A 17,733-nucleotide genomic window follows, 5' to 3' on the forward strand; every position below is an offset into this window, starting at 1 on the left:
ACGGCCCCCAGCACCTCCCCAAACGGGGTAAAAGTTCAAAATAAGGGGTTTTTTGTGCGAGACACATCAAATATTATGTTTTTGGTGACGCTGAACACGAATATGGCATCAGATTTTGTTTTTGAGTGCTTTTCATAATTTTTTCCGATAAAATACCATAAATCATCCAAAACTGAAATTTAAAACGTTAATATGCTTTAAAAACTTGAAGAGTTGATGAAAAAAGCTCAAAAAATTGTAAATAACCTACAAAGTTTGGACATGAATAACTTTATCCTTTAGAAAAGCAAACAGTGATTTGCACAGTATAACCAGTAGTAAAATTTATTTCTTCACATTTACCAGTGGTATTACAACATGGTTTTATTTTTTAGATAGTAAAACTTTATCAAAAGATAGTAAACCAGTGGTAAATTTTACATCCTTAATTTACCATTGGTGTACCATGTTGTTAAATTTACTAAGTGGTAAACCAGTAGTAAACTTTTGCATCTACACTTTCAGAAAATTGTATACCAGTAGTAAATTTTACTATTTACATTTACTAGTGGTATACCACAATTTAATGGTATATCAAGAGTAAACCAGTGATATACCACCTACTTTGTAGTAAACTTGTGGTATATACCTGGTTTTTTCTACACGGGACTGTACCTTTCAACAATTCCTTCGACTAAGACGATTTGTTCCTATCATCAAAGTCTTTCAACAATGATGAAAGCAACTCAGGGTCCGCTGGTTTGCCGTGTAACGCTGTCCGCTCTGATACGCAGATATTATCGAATTTCTTTTCATCTTTTATACCCGTAAGTATATACGAGTATTTCTCCGCAGCGCTAACGACAACCCCAGCAGCCTCCAGTTTATTAACGAGCAACTGAATTTCATCAAGGTAATTCCTACACGTATTGAACTGATCTATATAGAGTTTGGCCAAGGATGTACGGGTCTCGACAAGAGCAATTTAGTCAATTTGCCCATAAGAATCGTCGAGTTCTTTTAATAATTTTTTCGGGCACCGTTCCTCTTTAATAAGACACGCGATCCTATCGTCTAAACGCTCAAATATAAAATTAAAAGCTTTGTCCTTTTGGTCGGGTGAACAATCATCGGGGGTTAACACGCATTTTTCGAGTTATTTAGCGCATAGCGCGATTAATAAACGACGCTTAAACATTACGTAATTACCTCCTACTTTAAATAGCGAATAATTAGTTTCTTTTTTATCGCCCGACATAGCTGAATAATACTCGTCGCTGGTTCTACACGATGAACTGCTACTGCACAAAGAGCTACGACTGCTAGAACGATGAGAATGGGAACTACGACTGTGATTACGAATAGGTGAAGGAGTAGGAATCTCAGTGTTTGACGGCGGATTTTCTACGTTTGATGGCGGATTTTCTACGTTTACCAACGGATTTTCGGGCAACGTTATAGGCGGCTCGACAGATTGCTCGACAGAAGCAGAAGATGACGACGGTTGTTTTCTCAACGACAACGGAGTAACGACAGATACCTTTTTCGATTTATCACCGCTCGCGGACGACTCTGCAGCTCTAAGTTCGATGGATTTACGTAGCAATTTCTTGCGAGCGTTTCTCTTATCCCGATGTGCAAGCATGTCTGTAAAAATCGGACAACAGTATACAAATCCAGTAAAACGGACATTTTGTGTCTGTTTTCAGAACAATACCCATTATGTTGTGAAAAACAGACACAATGTGGCTGCGGAACGTTTACAATGTGACCGCCTGCTGATGGAATGGTTGCCTATACTCATACCATGCTACATGGTATGAGTATAGTAATGTCAAATGTATAAGTTGCAGATTGTTTTCGTGTTACTATTAGTGAAGTGAAATAGCCGAGGGGGAGAAGATTCAAAGAGGGGAGTATAGGCCTACCAGCTAAACTTTGAATATTCAAAATTAATCGGCAAAATAGTCAATTTGCCAACAAAATCATCAATGTACCCTAAAAATTTTTAGGTGGGTATGTTTTGTAGGCCTCGAGCTTTAGCCCTCGCGTTGCTTGAGCTAAATTGTTGTTTTCAATTTTTCAAATGGTGCTTGAAAGTTGAAAAGTATTTTACTTCATACTTTTTAAATTGTCCATGGTGAAACAATGGCTTTTCACATAAAAATAACAAATTTTCAAAAGCTTTTGCCCTCGCTTTGCTCGGATCAATTTCATTTTCTTCTTCACGCTTAAAATTTCAAGAAACCAAAATTTTAAAAATGTCAAGATCAGAAAAACTGAATTCTTACATTAAAATTGATGTTGTTCCAGTTACTTACAAATTGAAGAAACTTACGAGTATAATTGAATTTGAAAAACGTGGAGATCAGAAAAATAGATGTTCTAAATTTAAATTGATGTTCATTTCCGTAATCACAAGAGAAATTACCAAAAATTTCGATTTTTTTGTGTCTAAAAACCTGGTCCCTTACACGCCACTGCTGTTCAGCACACTATAATTTTAATTTTTGTCAGATCACCCATAATTTTATTTTTTTTATTTTTCCAAAAATTAGTTCATCCTCATAAACTCATCACACACTGCTCAAACACGCATCAATAAATTTGAAAAATTATTCGCTGCACATTCATATTTTGGGGGGAATAAATAAGTCAAAATTGATCAAAAAAAATTATCTCCTTTAATGAGGCTCGATTGGCATATATGCACAATTTGATACCTATTTCTAAACCTTCACTAGTGGTGTACTCCTGTAAATGAAGTTATGAAACATCCCTTACGCGCGGGGTAGAGGAGACTAGCATCAACCAAACTATTTAAATAAGTATACATCCAAGAGAAAGTAGAGATGCAGAGCAGAGAAAACCGGTTCTGTCACTATACATTTCTGTGCAACTACCCTAAACAGTTTATAGTACAGGCCAGGTTTTGGGATGGAATTCACCTTATTGTTATTGTAGTCCCACACAAAAGAATATTTTCTTTTGTTAGGCTACATAATGAGAACTACTGTGGTGAAATATTTTGCCTACAGGTATATGCATTAGGAGAAACACAAAAAACGGACACAATGTGTCTGAAAAACCAGACACAAGCAGTCACAAATCCGCGGACACAGCAGACACATTGTGTCGACGTTTTTGCACATCGGGATGGTTTCTGGCCGTTCGTGCACTACCTGTAGAGAAACCTCGACATTCACCAGAATCGTCTAGGTTAAGGGAATTGTCGCTGGACTTGGAATCGGACTCGTTTTTCGTCGAACTATTGCCCAAAATAGCACTCAACATTTACGGAAACGAAAATAACGAACTTGAAATCGGATCGGAAGGTCAATGAACCTCAGCTCATGCTACCATCTTACGTTTACACTTGTAACGTAACTAATGACATTGACATATTGTCGAATAACGGACGTGGATAGACTTTTCAAATTCGATAAATAGAAATTCTAGTTTAATAAAAAAAATTCCAATAAAAAAATTAAAACTTTAAACGTATACAATGACAGAATCGAAAATTTAACACTTAAAATTTTAACATAGCCGCGTATTTATATTATTCGTAAAAATCGCGCATACTTTGGCGCAATACGTAACAGCATATTTTTCTTGATAAGTACGCGACGAATATTTGATCGGAAACAACTTTTGTAGATTAGAATTTAATTCTGAATCTACGTATGACCAACGTACAGTTGTACGATGTTCACGTTCGTCGTATAACAAAAATCTTTACAGTTATAGCTCAAAATGTTTTCTAAACATTGAAATATTTCCTCTTTAAGATTTTATTTTTCAAAGTGTTCTTATGCTAAATGAAGGCAGGGTATCAGATCTTTAAAATAAGATGCTATTCATTCCTTACAATTAATTAGGTATAAGTTGATGAAAATATAATGAATCAAGTTTTTAATAAAAAGAAAATCACTCTCCTGTAAAATTTCACTTTTTTGTGATGTAACCTTATTACTCCCAAGGTGCGATTTTTTCTGTTGTTTTTTAATATTTTGTTTTTACTCATTTCACATCATTTTTTTTTCATTTACATTTCTTGTATCTTCTTTCACTATTGTTTAATTTTTTTGATTTGTATTCATGTTTTATTTTTATTTTTTTTCTGATTTTATATCACTCTTTTCATTTATAATTTTCATCTTACATTTTGTTCCAATTTTTTTATTTGTTCGTATTTTTTTCTCATTTTTAGTTTTCTGTTTTTTTTTCTCATTTCATTTCATGTTTTTCACTTGTATTTTTGGAATTTTTCATTTATGTTCAATTTTATGTTTTTATTTTTTAAAATCGTTTTCCTTATTTTGTTTTTACTCATTACACATAATTTTTTTTATGTACATTTTTTGTATCTTCTTTCACTGTTGTTCCATTTTTTGATGTGTATTTATTTTTGGGGAAATATTTTTTGCACGACGAAAAAGGGCGTCATCACGACAAGCATTTTTTCGTTCATAAAAGATGAATGAACGACGAAAAATGATGAAGTTCCATGCCAGATGACGCCCGACAATAAAGTATTTATGAACGACTACGATTTAATATCGAGATAAGCAGTATTCACGACAAAATAATTTCATACACGACAGGACATTATCAGTTCAATTACAATTATGTTTTGTACAATTTTTGACAAATAATCAACTGAAGGTTTCTTTCAAAAAAATTTGAGTGAAATTGTGACTGAGTAGAAGAGAACCAAATTGGCCTAAGCGAAGCGAGGGCAAAAGCTTAGGGGAAAAAATGAGAATTTTGAGGATAGATCGGCGATTTTGTCGGCAAATGAACGATAATTAAATACATGATTGTAAAAAATTTGAATTTTTGAAAATGGAAACTAAAATATTGTTGGAATTTTTGTATTTTCTCAACTTTCTTGAATTTCTCACAATTTCCCAAGTTTTTCTTACTTTCACAGAACCGGAGGGAGGCAAACTGTCGCCCCTTAGCCCCCTTTCGCTTCGTCCCTGAGGTCAAAAGAGGAAGAGGGGTCGCCCATCAAAGTCCACAAAGCATTACTTTTACGAGTATAAACAGCAATTTTTTACGTACCTACTTCGTTTTTTTGATATCATTTTAATATTTTTTAAACGTTTATTTCTGTCGGTGAAATGACTGTTTTTGATGGAAAAATTTTGTCGTGCATTGCCTTATAGGTATAGGAGTTGAAAGTAATAAAATGTCGTGAATTTTTTAATTGGTCGTTCGATACATTATTTTGTCGTTGGAGTACCTTTCATGTCGGGGTAAGCTCTTTATTGTCGGGAATTTCCTATTTAGTCGTGGTAATGATTTTTCTGACGTGAAAGTGCCTATGCTTGTCGTGCTGACGCCCTTTTTTGTCGTGGTATTAAATCACACCCTTTATTTTTCATTTTTTTTGTTTTTCTGATTTTATATCATTCCTTTTCATTTATATTTTTTTTTCATCTTTTTTTTGTTCCAATTTTCTTATTTATTTGTATTTTTTTCCTCAATTTTTTTTTTTATTACACGTGCCATATTGTTGCATAAATCCGGCCCAACATTTTGGGTGGTACTAATAACATAGGTACCTTGTTAGTTTCATTGAAATCCGAGGTTAAGGGTATTATGCCTATCTTATCGGAGGGTACCCTTTGATTTTTTGCATATACATAGGTCCGAAAATATGCATTTTTGTGCAAAAATGCTCTATATCGATTTTGTTCTACTCTAAATTCATCGTCGAATGAGGGGTCAGCGAAGTTTCCAACCCTAAGGGGAGTGGACCTATGGTCACTCAAAGAAGGGGTGTTTGGAAAAATTTCCAAAATGCGTACTAATTGTGATGGTTCATATTCCACTTTTTTTGCATGAGAAAAAAATTCAATAACGTCTCAATCCGTAACGAGGGTCAGTAGATACCATCAACAGATTCCCCTCCTCGCCCCTGTCCTCTCCTAGTCCAGCTGAATGAGTTCAACGGATAAGACACCATAGGAAAAAGTTTCACTTGAAGCCGAATTTTGGTGTACGAGGGTTTTTTAATACGCTGAAAACAAATTTGAGGTGTCCGGGTGAATCCTACGTATGCTTTCCCCTTTTTGTGGACCCTAAGCCCCCAAAGTTGGTTTTTTGCGTACAAGTCCAAAAATACACATTTTTACGCAAAAATGCTTCTCATTGTTATTCATCTACTCTAAATTCCTCTTCGAATGAGGTGTTAGCGAAGTTTCCAACCCCAAAGAGGCGGTGGACCTATGGTCACACAAAGATGATGTGCATGGAAAAACGGGTCTGTAATATTTGGTGAGCTTTCATGAGACTCTGTTGAATATCTACTGACCCTTGTTAAAGATTGTGACGTTATTGAATACATTTTTCATGCATAAAAAGTGGAATATGAGTCATTTCAATTATGTACGAGTATTTTGGAAAATTTTCCAAACGTCTCTTCTTTTTGAGTGGCCATACGTCCACCCCTACTTTGGGGTTGGAAACTTCGCTGATCCCTCATTCGACGGGGAATTCAGAGTGGAATGAAATCAATGAGGAGCATTTTTCTATAAAAATGCATATTTTTGGACGTACACGCAAAAAAAAAACCAAAGTTGAGGGTTTAGGATCCACAAAAAAGGGAAAGCGTACACCGAATTCACCCGGACACCCAAAATTCGTGTTCAGTGTATAAAAAAAAAACCGCGTACACCAAAATTCAGCTTGTTATCAAACTTTTCCCTATGACCCCATTTGTTGAGCTTATTCTCCTGGACTATCAATTTTGAATTTTCAAACGTTTGCCAAAAATCCAAAAAATATGAAGTTGGGCAGTTGAAAATTTGATTTTGGGAGTTTCAGACCATGCTCTCTCCAACAGTCGTGGTCCTGTTCAAATCGGAGGCGCGGCGGACCTCTCAAGAGATTCCCTTGTAAGTTGGACAACTTTTTTAATTTGCTTACTTCTTTTTTAAATTTCAGTTTCAGTTTTTAACTTCATTTTCAGCTGATTTTCGAGTTCATTTCAAATTTTTTTATTTGATTCTTAGAGTTTTCAGTTTAGTTTTCAATTTTTGATATTGAGTATATTATTTTTAGAGTACTTTGTATTTTATTTTTATCCCATGTTTCTAATGCAATAAGCAGGTAAGTGTTGAGAATTATTGTCTTTGTAAGTTTTCAATTTCATTATCAACTCTCAGGAGGGCAGTCATTTTTTATAAAACGCGGTTTGCGTTGAGGTCGGAGTGAAAACCCCAGATTTTTTAGAGAATGCTTCTGCTTTAAGGACTCACATCTCCACTCCAGAGGCACCTCTGAAGGTAAGATAGTACTTTCTGAGAAGTGATTTCAACTGAAATACCTTATAGATCTCTAATACATCCCTCGACTAACAAGATAGCAAAAATTTGTAGAACAAGAAACGCTGGGATTTTTGAATTAGGTACCTACTACCTAATCTACATTATCTCGGCTTCAGTAGTATGAGACCTTTTCCAACTTCAGAAATTCGAGCAGTGAAATAGAGTGGGAATGATGCACGCCTGTTAACACCATGGAAATCTTTAATCATTTTGTGTCAATTTCAATTGCCCGTTACGAAGCTGGTACAATCGAATAAGAAAAACAACCTACACGCAGATTTCAAATCGACGTACTTCGTGCATTCAAATTTCAGATGTTCAAAGCAACTGAGAACAACAGGTGTTCTACAGTTGTTGTTTTTTTCTCAAGTTCGTACAATACGGCGCAGGTATCCATCGAAACATTGAAATGATATGATTTACGCGACACTGACTCATGCATCGAATTACAAGTACCATGAGTTTCGAGCACTTCATCTTTTAGGTAAACACAGATTTCAGCGATGAGAAACACTCTTACAGTTCATCGGTGAACGGTTTCAAGGACAAATGCTTACGCATCCTTATGGCATCGCAGCACCTTGCGTTTACACAGATTGGCCGGAATTCTGCTAAATTTTTTGATTCGTCGTCGAGGGGTTTAAGGCGGTCACGAGTCAGAGATTTTTCGATTATAAAATAACCAGATGCGATAGGTTTTTCACACAGTTGTTTTCCAGTCCTATCTCGCAGTTCGTTTTTCCGAAGCTCGTGTGACAGCGGAATCACAAAGACTACTGGGTACCTACCTAGGTATACATATTCAGAATCAGAAGTTTGTTGTTCAGTTGCATTAATTCAGACGTTCGTGTGATAGAAGCATTACCTACATACCCGATTCAAATCAAAAGTCATGATGGCTATCAAATCGTATTTTTTCATTTTATTGCTTATAGGTGAGTATGTGTACCTTCGTTTAGTATATCTACTATTATTTAAAAATCCATTACATTCAACTGAAAAATAAATTTCATAATTGCGCTTCTTCTTAATTTCAGCCTTACAACTTTATTCTGTTAAATGTAAGTACTTGGTTAATCTTTCATAATTTCTAAATTATCTAATTTATTTTCTGCTTGAACAAGATGTATCCGCCAAAAAAATCTCCGAAAAAGTACCTATTAAACTCGTGCCCCGCACTCGGTTTTTGAGGAAACTATTCTCGAATAAGTCTCTCAGAAAATCCAACCCCGAAAAAGTAAATGCAAAAATCTCGTGAAAAATCTTGAAAAAAACTCTTTTGAATTCGCGTTCTATTCAAATGCAACTATTATGCAAAAATCGTGGGGGAAAAAATGAAAACAAAAAAAATCATCACTGGATTCGCCAGCAAAACGCACACGATTTTTCAATATTTTTTCAGCGCGATTTTTGAGAATTTCAACTGTTTGTTCGAATTGATTTCAAATTGGTTTTTTAGCGTTGAATTCTGATTTTTTTTTCAAGTGATACCTAACGAACGAATTTTTGTTTATGATGATTCCAATTGCGTTTTTCGTGGTGATTTAGAATAATTTATTCAGCGTTGAATTAGTTTGTAATTTTTTCGTGATTATTTTCGACAATTTTTTTTTGTGGTAGGTAATTTGTAATAAATTACACGCGTAGTTAGGTAATTTTCATAGTACGTTTTTCCTTGGTAATTTAAAAATTTCATCTTTTTTTTTTTTTACTAAACTTGGAATTTTTGGTGTCGATTTAAAATCAACTTTTTCTGCTAAAAATCCTATGCAAAATGAATTTTTCCTCGAGGATTTCGGATTTCAAATGATATGAGTTTTCATTTTCAATGACAAAATATGTAGTCTCAACAAAAATTACCTACCTAGTTTGTTTAGTTTGGATGTTTTTCGTGATTATTTCAAATGATTTTGTTTTTTGTTTTTTTTTTTTGGTAGTAATTTTTAATAAATTTTCTCGGTGATTTTCAGGATAAATTTTCCACTAGTGATTTAGAATTTCATTTTTTAAACTCAGTCTTTGCAATTTCAAATCGATTTCAAATTTTTTTCTTAGTATTGTTGAATTCTAGTGAATTTTTTTTTCGAGTCATATCGAACAAATTTTAGTGGATTTTTCGTAATGATTCAGAATAAAGCGTTCGGTGATGATAGGTACAGTTTGGAAGTTATCCGTCATTATACCTTCAGCTCTGTAGCTTATATGTATGTAGGTAGTTTGTAAAATTTTGAAGTCGTCTCATTTTTTTTAGCACGTTTTGATTCTCAAAATTACACCGGTTGAGGATACCGTACAGAGGCGTAGCCAAGGGATGGGGGGGAATCGAGACACCCCCCCCCCCAATTGGCACAGGGTCACTGCTAAAATTTGACGATTAAAATTATGAATAAATATGTAACAATAAGTCAATAGCTATGAACTACGATCACGATTTCATCCCATTTTTTAGCCCGTATTACATTCTCAAAAATTGACCAAAAATCTGAAGAAATTTTTGATCGGCTACATACTTATGTCAAAAATTTAAATTTCCTTGAAAATTGTTCATACATTTTTTGAAAAAATATCATCCCAAAGAAATTGAAGTCAAAAAATGACAAAGTAAAAGTACCTGGATATCAATTTTATTTTTTATTGAATTTTATGAAAGAATAATTTTTCATTCAATAATTTTCAAATATCATCCGGGTTCGTGAGAAAAACCATTATTCAAAATTCTCGAAATCAGATTTCTATAACATATGGAAAACAATGTTAAAAATTATTTTTTAATGAAAAAAAAAAAAAAAAAATACTACTACTCAATTAGGTAAGTATAAAAATCAACTCAGAAAAAATTCCTCTTCGGTAGGTTAGGGTAAAGTTCTAGATTAGGGAAGTATACGCATACGCCATTTTGGTTCGACACAACGGATGTAAACAACATTAGAACGTATGTACGCATACAATCTTACGTGTAAAAAATGCAATTTTTTCGATTGTTCGCGGGTTCGGGTGAATTTTTAAGTAGTTTCCAGCTAAAGACAATGAAATTTCCTATCGATTGATGTTAAATTTTTGTTATTTCGCGCAAAATTGACGATTTTCTGAATACTTATATTATCCGATTTTTTCATACTATATGTGTCAACTTTAAACTAAAAATACTCGAAATCTTCAGTGAACACACAGGTATTTTAATGTAGCAAAATGTTCGTAATTTCTTCGTCTTTAAAATGAGTGTTTATCGAAAGCTCTACATGCAACCGTTCAAAAGTTGTAGAAGTTTAAAGTTGCGAAAACAATGCAACTAGGGAGCGATGATGATTTTTGACAATTTTTGAGGTTTATTGCCCAAGCGTCGCAAGGAAAATAATTCAAAATTGTCGAAAATCATTTTTACTCCTGAGTTGGATAACATATTTTTCGTTATGAGGGAGAAAAATCCAAGTACCTATTCAACTCCAATAATGATCAGTAAGCTGGAGCAAAAGGAGCACCTTTTCTCCCTTATAATAACGAAAAATATGTTTCCAGAAATTTCAATTTCAAAAAAGGAAAGCAAACAAAAGCATTGTAAATTCATAATTCAAGAAACAAAAATAATTGTGATTCAATGCAAGAAATTGTAGGAAATTATATTAACCTAAGGATTTTTTGGTCCTGGGGGGGGGGGTGATTCTACCCCCAAATCACCCCCCTCCCCTGAATACACCCTTGTCTCAGTGTCTCTAAATGACAAATTTTCATATTTTTTTTTAGAATTTCCATTGTCTTCAAATTTATAAAATTTCAAACCAATTTTCAGAATTTGCCTTTGATTCTAAAATTATTAAATCACATAAAATATGTTAAGAATTCGCATTGCCTCTAAATTACACAAAAAAAATAATTATGGATAATTTTTACAAAAAATTTTGACTACACATTTAGCACAATAACTGGATTCCATTCAAAAATACATAATATAGGTAAGTATGATAAAATTTGTTTTGAAAATCAGTAATTTCCAACTGTTCAGTTACAATAATAATTTTTACTGTAATCTTATTGTAAAAATCATCATTTTAATAAATTTTGCTATAACATTAGTAAAAATCATTTTTGTTTTAATAATTTTTACTAAAGAAGGATAATAAAAATTACATAAACCAAGTTGTGTAAAAATTACTCATCTTAAAGTAATTTTTATAGGGTGTGATTTAATACCACGACAAAAAGGGGCGTCAGCACAACAAGCATAGGCACTTTCACGCCAGAAAAATCATTACCACGACTAAATAGGAAATTCCCGACAATAAAGAGCTTACCCCGACATGAAAGGTACTCCAACGACAAAATAATGTATCGAACGACCAATTAAAAAATTCACGACATTTTATTACTTTCAACTCCTATATAAGGCAATGCACGACAAAATTTTTCCATCAAAAACAGGCATTTCACCGACAGAAATAAACGTTTAAAAAATATTAAAATGATATCAAAAAAACGAAGTAGGTACGTAAAAAATTGCTGTTTATACTCGTAAAAGTAATGCTTTGTGGACTTTGATGGGCGACCCCTCTTCCTCTTTTGACCTCAGGGATGAAGCGAAAGGGGGCTAAGGGGCGACAGTTTGCCTCCCTCCGGTTCCGTGAAAGTAAGAAAAACTTGGGAAATTGTGAGAAATTCAAGAAAGTTGAGAAAATACAAAAATTCCAACAATATTTTAGTTTCCATTTTCAAAAATTCAAATTTTTTACAATCATGTATTTAATTATCGTTCATTTGCCGACAAAATCGCCGATCTATCCTCAAAATTCTCATTTTTTCCCCTAAGCTTTTGCCCTCGCTTCGCTTAGGCCAATTTGGTTCTCTTCTACTCAGTCACAATTTCACTCAAATTTTTTTGAAAGAAACCTTCAGTTGATTATTTGTCAAAAATTGTACAAAATATAATTGTAATTGAACTGATAATGTCCTGTCGTGTATGAAATTATTTTGTCGTGAATACTGCTTATCTCGATATTAAATCGTAGTCGTTCATAAATACTTTATTGTCGGGCGTCATCTGGCGTGGAACTTCATCATTTTTCGTCGTTCATTCATCTTTTATGAACGAAAAAATGCTTGTCGTGATGACGCCCTTTTTCGTCGTGCAAAAAATATTTCCCCATTTTTATATCATAAAAAGTAAAAATTACTCATCTTAGGATAATTTTTACTGTACTTATGCTGCTATAGGTATAGTAAAAAGTATTTGAATAAATGAAATGAAAATTCATTTAGCAAAATGATATCATATTTCATAATCATAACTTTGTTTTTATAAATCAAAATGAGGGGGCTACAGGGTTCAAAATTCGTTTTTTTTTTGCACCAGCATCATGTACTCACTCCACAGCATTTACCTATCCAATATTTCCAACGAAAAATCTGCCACCTATACCTACCTACCTGATGGGGATTCGAACCTGGGACCCTACAATGTCTATTCCTACCTACATGCCCTAACCATTCGACTACGAGTTCACATGGTGGGTTAGGGCATTAAAACAATATATTATTTGTTGGGTAAAGGACCCACCAAACCACTCCCACTTGGAATATACAGCTAACAGATGAGGGGTGTAACAGGGTACAATGAGACAGCTGATTTGAAAAGCGGAGATGGAATAGACTGGGGGTATAGCAGGGTACAATGAGCGGCAGGTGTTTTGCAAGTCCCCTTTACCATTTTTTAGGAATTTATGCATTAAAATAATGAACTAAAATTGCAATTACTTAGCCATTACCCATCCGAATTGAATGAAAAATAATCTATTCCCTCCGCCTAAATGATTCTCAAATGGTGTCCAATAGGTACAAAAAACGGTTGGATAGTTTAAGAGATCATTCATGTATAATGAAATTTCATTTCTCAAAGCGAAACCAATAGTGTGCTATGCACACTAAAAATGACACATTTTTTGAAATCGTCGTAAAATTTTGCAACTTTTTATCTGGACTATTTTTTGAATGCTAAATTTATTTACTGACAATATTCGTTTGAATGCGTGACTTTAAAAATTTGGAATACAAAAGTTCAACTTTGGGAACCACTGAAATGTGGGGTATCACTAAATGAGAACGGCCATGGGTAGGTATTTCAAGAGTGATCCGATAAGCGTTATTTGAGGCCACAAGCACCCCCCTACCCCCTTTTGGTTGGGATTTATTGGCCAAAACAGATGACAACGTAGGTGCTCAATTTTCACAACTTTGGGAACCCCTGGATCGGTTTTGCAATTCGATCTCAAAAATGTAATGGTGGTTTCGGGGTCGGGAAATGATCCCCTTTTGAGGAAATATCGCGAAAATTGTATATCTTTCCGGTCCCATTGTTTTGCGATTTTGAAAGGATAGACCAACATGGTACCCCTACTAACGTTCTTTGCAAAAGTTACAATAAATTTCGATACAGTTCTACACGATACCATGTTTTTGAAAATATCTAGAAAATTTTTCAAAGTTTTCTCATGCCTTACTTACTTACTTGCTTACTTATTTCAAGTTTGTTGGTAGGTACATATAAGTACTCATCTTTCTTTAAATTTAATTCAAACACGTATAACATAGGTAGCCAAAAAAATATTATGTATGAGGAAAATTATTAGGTTTATTTTTGTGAAAAATAAAGGTCTGTAAAATTAGGTATATCTATGATAAATTAACATTATTACTTATAGGTACTTACTTACGTTAATTTTTTCTTAAAAATAGAGGTCTGTAAATTTATATGTAGATTTTTTTCTTAATAACTACCTATACCTATCTAGTGAGGGCTCCAAACTATTCAGTGTCACCGTCATAACCTGATGGATCTGGTGGAGGTTGCCAGACCGAGCCAAATATGCCGTTAGGGTCTATATCTGGTGCGATCACAACAGTGTCTGAAAAACATAAATAGGTGTATAGGTAATCATTAACAACATGAAGTGACTGCATATACCTACGTTTGTTTTATGAAATCATAATTTGAAAACATTTTTGGCAGGTCGGTAGTACCTGGATACCAGTCGTTTGTTAGATAGATAGCTAAGTTAAAGTACTGTATATTCTCATAGTTTGTAAACAAAAAAAAAAAAAAAAAAAAGGGAATGATAAAAACAAGAAACAAAATAAGACTTTTGCTAAACACTATACCTCCTTTGAAGTCTGTAATCTTGATAAGAAAGGTGCCAAAATATTCTTCGCGATTTTTTCTTTTTTAGAATTTATTCTAACTTCTACCAGTTGATTTTGAAAGTCGAACGAGCTGCTTTGTCCTACTTTCTCCTTAAATCTTATTTAAGCATTGATTTTTCATAATTCCATAAGGATTATACCTTGGTATGTATTATGAGCATATTATTATTATGTACTTCATAATCATAATGAATTTAAAAAAATTGTAATGCGCAATGAAATCGTTAATTTTTTTTTTAATGGCAAACTAATCATCACGGATTTAATTGCGTTGTAAAAATCAAGTGATGCTGTTAAGCAGCCCTAACCTAAAGTTCTAGATTAGGGAAGTATACGCATACGCCATTTTGGTTCGACACAACGGATGTAAACAACATTAGAACGTATGTACGCATACAATCTTACGTGTAAAAAATGCAATTTTTTCGATTGTTCGCGGGTTCGGGTGAATTTTTAAGTAGTTTCCAGCTAAAGACAATGAAATTTCCTATCGATTGATGTTAAATTTTTGTTATTTCGCGCAAAATTGACGATTTTCTGAATACTTATATTATCCGATTTTTTCATACTATATGTGTCAACTTTAAACTAAAAATACTCGAAATCTTCAGTGAACACACAGGTATTTTAATGTAGCAAAATGTTCGTAATTTCTTCGTCTTTAAAATGAGTGTTTATCGAAAGCTCTACATGCAACCGTTCAAAAGTTGTAGAAGTTTAAAGTTGCGAAAACAATGCAAAAACCAACCGCGGATGGTAAGTATTGAACTTTGAACTAGAATTACTCAAAATTTTCAACGAACACATAGGTATATTAATACAGCAAAACGTTCGTTATTTTATCCTTTTTAAAATGGGTCTTTACCGAAAGCTCTACCTTCTACCGTTCAAAAATTCTTGAAGATCAGAGTTGCGGAAAGTGTTCAAATTGTGTTATCACTGTTATCAGTCACTTAGTGTTGATTGTAGAACATTTTCCGCAACTCTGATCTTCAAGAATTTTTGAACGGTAGAAGGTAGAGCTTTCGGTAAAGACCCATTTTAAAAAGGATAAAATAACGAACGTTTTGCTGTATTAATATACCTATGTGTTCGTTGAAAATTTTGAGTAATTCTAGTTCAAAGTTCAATACTTACCATCCGCGGTTGGTTTTTGCATTGTTTTCGCAACTTTAAACTTCTACAACTTTTGAACGGTTGCATGTAGAGCTTTCGATAAACACTCATTTTAAAGACGAAGAAATTACGAACATTTTGCTACATTAAAATACCTGTGTGTTCACTGAAGATTTCGAGTATTTTTAGTTTAAAGTTGACACATATAGTATGAAAAAATCGGATAATATAAGTATTCAGAAAATCGTCAATTTTGCGCGAAATAACAAAAATTTAACATCAATCGATAGGAAATTTCATTGTCTTTAGCTGGAAACTACTTAAAAATTCACCCGAACCCGCGAACAATCGAAAAAATTGCATTTTTTACACGTAAGATTGTATGCGTACATACGTTCTAATGTTGTTTACATCCGTTGTGTCGAACCAAAATGGCGTATGCGTATACTTCCCTAATCTAGAACTTTAGGTTAGGGCTGCTTAACAGCATCACTTGATTTTTACAACGCAATTAAATCCGTGATGATTAGTTTGCCATTAAAAAAAAAATTAACGATTTCATTGCGCATTACAATTTTTTTAAATTCATTATGATTATGAAGTACATAATAATAATATGCTCATAATACATACCAAGGTATAATCCTTATGGAATTATGAAAAATCAATGCTTAAATAAGATTTAAGGAGAAAGTAGGACAAAGCAGCTCGTTCGACTTTCAAAATCAACTGGTAGAAGTTAGAATAAATTCTAAAAAAGAAAAAATCGCGAAGAATATTTTGGCACCTTTCTTATCAAGATTACAGACTTCAAAGGAGGTATAGTGTTTAGCAAAAGTCTTATTTTGTTTCTTGTTTTTATCATTCCCTTTTTTTTTTTTTTTTTTTTGTTTACAAACTATGAGAATATACAGTACTTTAACTTAGCTATCTATCTAACAAACGACTGGTATCCAGGTACTACCGACCTGCCAAAAATGTTTTCAAATTATGATTTCATAAAACAAACGTAGGTATATGCAGTCACTTCATGTTGTTAATGATTACCTATACACCTATTTATGTTTTTCAGACACTGTTGTGATCGCACCAGATATAGACCCTAACGGCATATTTGGCTCGGTCTGGCAACCTCCACCAGATCCATCAGGTTATGACGGTGACACTGAATAGTTTGGAGCCCTCACTAGATAGGTATAGGTAGTTATTAAGAAAAAAATCTACATATAAATTTACAGACCTCTATTTTTAAGAAAAAATTAACGTAAGTAAGTACCTATAAGTAATAATGTTAATTTATCATAGATATACCTAATTTTACAGACCTTTATTTTTCACAAAAATAAACCTAATAATTTTCCTCATACATAATATTTTTTTGGCTACCTATGTTATACGTGTTTGAATTAAATTTAAAGAAAGATGAGTACTTATATGTACCTACCAACAAACTTGAAATAAGTAAGCAAGTAAGTAAGTAAGGCATGAGAAAACTTTGAAAAATTTTCTAGATATTTTCAAAAACATGGTATCGTGTAGAACTGTATCGAAATTTATTGTAACTTTTGCAAAGAACGTTAGTAGGGGTACCATGTTGGTCTATCCTTTCAAAATCGCAAAACAATGGGACCGGAAAGATATACAATTTTCGCGATATTTCCTCAAAAGGGGATCATTTCCCGACCCCGAAACCACCATTACATTTTTGAGATCGAATTGCAAAACCGATCCAGGGGTTCCCAAAGTTGTGAAAATTGAGCACCTACGTTGTCATCTGTTTTGGCCAATAAATCCCAACCAAAAGGGGGTAGGGGGGTGCTTGTGGCCTCAAATAACGCTTATCGGATCACTCTTGAAATACCTACCCATGGCCGTTCTCATTTAGTGATACCCCACATTTCAGTGGTTCCCAAAGTTGAACTTTTGTATTCCAAATTTTTAAAGTCACGCATTCAAACGAATATTGTCAGTAAATAAATTTAGCATTCAAAAAATAGTCCAGATAAAAAGTTGCAAAATTTTACGACGATTTCAAAAAATGTGTCATTTTTAGTGTGCATAGCACACTATTGGTTTCGCTTTGAGAAATGAAATTTCATTATACATGAAT

General features: G+C 33.5%; 1 long non-coding RNA gene across 1 annotated transcript; it reads left to right on the forward strand.

The window, feature by feature from the left end:
- Window positions 1-8,007: 8,007 nt before the first annotated feature.
- LOC135834226 (uncharacterized) lies at window positions 8,008-16,988 on the forward strand. Its single transcript, XR_010556618.1, has 3 exons — window positions 8,008-8,254; window positions 8,357-8,380; window positions 16,696-16,988. It is a non-coding gene; the product is annotated as an uncharacterized LOC135834226 (long non-coding RNA).
- Window positions 16,989-17,733: the final 745 nt, after the last annotated feature.

The sequence above is a fragment of the Planococcus citri genome, chromosome 2, assembly GCF_950023065.1.
Source record: "Planococcus citri chromosome 2, ihPlaCitr1.1, whole genome shotgun sequence".
In the NCBI taxonomy this organism is placed as follows: domain Eukaryota; kingdom Metazoa; phylum Arthropoda; class Insecta; order Hemiptera; family Pseudococcidae; genus Planococcus; species Planococcus citri.